The following is a 4,793-nucleotide window of genomic DNA, read 5'->3' on the forward strand; positions in this document are numbered from 1 at the left end:
AGACACAGAGAAAGCCCAACAATGAAAGAACATTTTTTCCCTTGAGAAAACTGGTTCCCAGCCCTCTGTTTGGCTTTTAACAGAGTTGCTAAATGTTGAATGGCACAGAGACGCTGGATCCCAACGATGGTGACGTAGTCCATGGGTTGGAGATGAGCCCATTCTGAATGAAGGACAGAAGTATCCCATCAGCAGTATTTTCCAAGGCTAAGTGCTCATGCTCTGCAATGCAATAGCATTGAAAAGGCTTCAAACAAGGTTCTCAGAATCCAAAGACAAACAGGAAATCACAGGTTTGGGATTTACTGGCTAATTCATCCATCATGTTGAGTGGGCACTGGTTTAGGTGCCTGCCCACTGTTTAAATCAGGCTGCTGAATCTGTTCCAAGGGAATGTCCATTCTTTTTCATATCCTTGCCACCATCTCATCAGGAAATGTGACATCTGGTCATGTTATACAGCAAGTTGAATTGGTCTAAGTATTAGATGCAGAAAGTGTGTACTTACACCACATAGTTAAATTTCTCTATTCTAATAGTCATATTAGAAGAAGCTTCAGAAGAATTTACCTTTTCAAAGATTATTTAAATTCAAATGAGTGGACTGCAAGGACTGGAGCTGTTACTTTTGTGGGATACAAAATGAAAGAAGAGAAGGTGTAAGTGTTGTGAAAATTTGGGTGAATTAAATCATCATGAATTCCATGGTATCTCTATCCTTTGTCTAATTCAAAGAGTCTTAATACTCCCACTCTCCACCAGTTACTTGACAGATCTTGTTCAAAATCAGATTTCTGTCCTACTTGGGTTTTTTAGTAGAAATAAGAAGAATCATTTCCTTCAAAATGTTGTTGTTGAGTTTTGTAGTCATAGGCCTCATGCGGTGCAGAGCAAAAGAAGATGTTGAATCAGAATACCAGAATTTAATTTTCCTTTATTTTGGCAAGAGACCCATCTGGCAACCTCTTCTGGTGTGTCTCAGCTGGGGTGGAACTGAATGGAATGGCCTCACAATTTTTCAGATAACTTTAGAGAAAAGCAGCTTTCAAAGAAATGTGGGCTTCAACGTCCAGCTATGATCCTTTACTATGCACTTCAGGTTTAAACCATGACAGCCTAGGAGTCATAAGAAACACAACCTCAGAATTCATAAGGTCTCAAAAGAATATCAAATATAATATCAAATATGAAGATGGTTCAGTATTTAACAAAATCTTAAATTACTTTATTTTCTTACCTTCCTAGAAGTGATCTTTTCTGCAAAACTCTTTTCAGAAGACTTTTAGAACTACACACTAGTGAGAGTCTTCAGGTGCAGAGTGTTTTAGCACAGTGATTCACTAAAAGTCTTCCAGCAAATTCATTAACTGCAAGTAACGTCAAAGATGAGAACTCGAGACCTCTTTGCACAGGAGCAGGAGCAGCAGTTCAAGTTGCAGAATCCAGACACTTTATGTTATCTACTTCTGTACATTTCAAGTCAAATAGCACTGGAACAGCCTAGATAAGCAACTTTTTGAACTCTGGATGTCCACCAGAGTTTATATCTTTGAACAATGACCCTTAGAAAGAAAACAGTAACAAACAGATCATTTGGAATTGCCCAACATCCCTAGACAGCAGCAAGAGTGTGCTGAAAACCAAGCAGTGGCTGAACTTCTCAACCACTGGAGAGCTGCACAGGAAATTTGATCTATTAAGAAGTTTCTTATAATGCTGTAATGCAGAGTTTCACAACTAAGCTTTGCTCACTTACTGGCAGGACACATGTCTGTGATGCAGTCTGTTTGACCACTGTCCTTTGTTGTCCCTTGGCAACACCTGATCAAGGGAGCAGCAATTTTCTTTAGTTGTTTACAACATGTTGCCCATGAAGCTTGAGTTGGCAATTGCATCCACAAGGGCACTAAGGGAAACCAGCATTTGTTGAGTAGAGATGGATTCCTGCTTCTCTGTACAATTTAAAGTATACTTCAGTCATATGGCAGTTCTAAAATCCTGGTGGTTTTGCTGAAGGTGTGCTGTGGAAGCCTTTGCTCTCATGTAGCAGGTTAAAGTTTTCTAGCAGAAGCTGTGAAGAGTCGTTATAGGTCACTACTAAAAAGGAATGCAGTGCTTATGGCCACTATGGGTTAATGTTAGCCACCAGCATAATCAGAAAGTTTGTGCTGAGAGCAGAGAGGTGGTGTGTAACCCACTGAAATTATTATTGCTGTACTCTGGCCTCTAGATAGTGCATGTGTACACTGGGTTTGTGGAGACTGAGGGATATACTAGCAGAACCGAGGAAGGCTAGAAAGATGTTTTCTTCCTCTTCTAGAAGAAAGTATGTATTAATATAGGGGAGATATTTTCCTGATCTGGGAGACGGAGCACTCTGTAGTATGTATTGAAATATAACTTGTATCTATTCTGTTTGTTATACATATCATCTAAACTCCTGTTCAAGCCCTTTATCCTCCCCATCTTTGCCTCATGAACATTATGGCCTGAGAACAGATAGCTTCTCTGACAAATTTGCATTAGTAACTGCTCAGTTTTCAATGTTCTACCCTGGTATGGAGTAAATTTTACTTTACTGTTGTTGTTGTTCCAGGAAATAGGCAGGATTTAGGAGCAGGTGCTGATTTAAAACTAAGCCCAAGTATATTTATAGTGAAGCCATGAAATTCTCCTTCTGTGCAAGCTATAGCATACCTCTGCTCATGTATATAGTTTTAAGTGCTCGGACCTTTCTTGCCCTCTCTCCCCTCTCTCGTATTTACTCTGTGGTTTGTATATTTCTGTAAGTAGTCAAATTGATGGTCACCCAGTGCTGTGTGTTCACCCTGTTTCTGTAAGCTCTTTATCCAGGATTGCCAAAGTTCACTGCATCTGGTAAGGGTCTTAAAATCATATCTAGACATCTTAATCAGTGACCCGACTTACAGAAGCACCAAGAACCCACAAATCCCTTTGCAGTCAGTGGGACCACTGCTGATTAGCACCTTGAAAAACAAATGGCTTGTGTCTCAGCACCTAACCACTGATTTTGGAAAATAGCATTAGGGGTTCACTCTGGGTATTTTTAGAGCAGGATGGGGTTCACTTAGAGATCTTTTTAAATCCAAACTTATATATGTTGTATTTATATTAACAACCACACTTACAGTAATTGCCATTTTTCGGCCAAGAATTGAAGACAGATGAAGATTTCTCTTCGAAAAGGAATGGAAGAGGAAAGGTGCCTGCCCACAAAGGGCTGGCCTAGTTCTCTCTATTCTGCCACACCCCTTCCTCTCTCCACTCCCGACTCCGGTGTTAGGGGTACTCTTCGAGTTACACTTAGAATTAGGGTTAGGGTTAGGGTTAGGCTTCTCTTTTGTCTTAGGATTAGGCTTTGGGTGTTTTTTTAATGGTAGTGGTGCAGCATCACCGACACCTGAGAGCCCAAGGCTGCCACCTTTTCTCTTGGCACAAAGCTCAGTCCTTCCTTGGCACCAGTGGGGCTGGGAAATTGCCATTTTTCAGCCGAGAATTGAAGACGGACCAAGATTCCTCTTCAGAAAGGAAGGGAAGAGGAAAGGTGCCAGCCCACAAAGGGCTGGCCTAGTTCTCTCTATTCTGCCACACCTTCTCCTCTCTCCACTCCTGACTCCTGAGTTAGGGTTACTCTTCGAGTGACGCTTAGAATTAGGGTTAGGGTTATTGTGAGGTATTAATGATGGAAATCATTATTCACCCTTCGTGTCAGTTTCTGCATACCACTGTGTTACTTTACTACATGGACACTTTCACTACAGAAATCTTTTTTCACTGCTTACCAGACATGTGGGGTCCTCCCTGGGGGTTGTTCCAGATAATAAGTACTTGTAATCCACTTACTATAAATGATAGAGCAAAACATGGCTGTGCTTCAGGCATAGCCAAGGTATGTTTTTAAAACCTTGTTGTTGTATGGTATATGACACTATACATGTCCTAGAGATATATGAAGCATTTTGACCATGCTACAAATATCTAAATCACTTAGTTTCAGTTCTCACTTCTCACCTCCATGAGTCAAACCTATCAGCCTGTCATAGCACCTATTAATTTATAGATTTCATCCCAAGGGCACATCAGCACACTTGTGAGAAGACATGTCTGGTCAGCTGTTTCCACAGTAATGGCACAAATAACAACCAAGAAGGAAAGTACCTGTAGCTGCATGTATGCCTTGCTGAATCTGAGTATTTAGGGAGTTTTATTTGTTCCTGTATATGCTATGTTTGGAAGCCCTGATATGCCTTTTATCCCGGTCTAATGAAACATGTTACAAGAAAAAGAAGAAACTGAGTGTGTTAGATTTGCAGTGCAAATTGTGTATTTCTTTATAAACATAAAGGTTTCTGCAATGGTGAGCTGAACTGTTTCAGCTTACTTCAGCAGCTTGAATTTCATGAATACTTTGAAGGTGCTTAAGATGATTTCTAACAGAACACAGCTAAATGAAGTACTCGTTAAACAGGAAACAAGACAAAAAACCAACCCTACAATGATATAATGTGGCTGACACCGAGAAAATGTCAGGTACTTGCTTCTTGTAGAAAATAGAACATTGCTTAACTGATTTAAAATCCAGATAATTTTCTTTAGGAAAAAATCAGCAGTAAACTGTCGAAGGGCTGGTGGATTTCTTTGTTTCTTAAGAATGGTAAAGATTTGTGGTGAGACATCTGCAAAGAGCAGCTTTCTGAGCTGTTCCCTGCCAATTGCTGACAAAGGCAGTCCTAATGAATCATTCTGAATTGTGATCATGTGCTACCAGCCCA

General features: G+C 40.3%; 1 protein-coding gene across 2 annotated transcripts in view; it reads left to right on the forward strand.

The window, feature by feature from the left end:
• EDARADD (EDAR associated via death domain) overlaps positions 1-4,793 on the forward strand; it is a 405,148-nt gene that overhangs the window by 315,385 nt on the left and 84,970 nt on the right. The gene's annotated exons all lie outside the window — the stretch shown is intronic.

This window comes from Pithys albifrons, chromosome 2 (assembly GCF_047495875.1).
Source record: "Pithys albifrons albifrons isolate INPA30051 chromosome 2, PitAlb_v1, whole genome shotgun sequence".
NCBI lineage: Eukaryota > Metazoa > Chordata > Aves > Passeriformes > Thamnophilidae > Pithys > Pithys albifrons.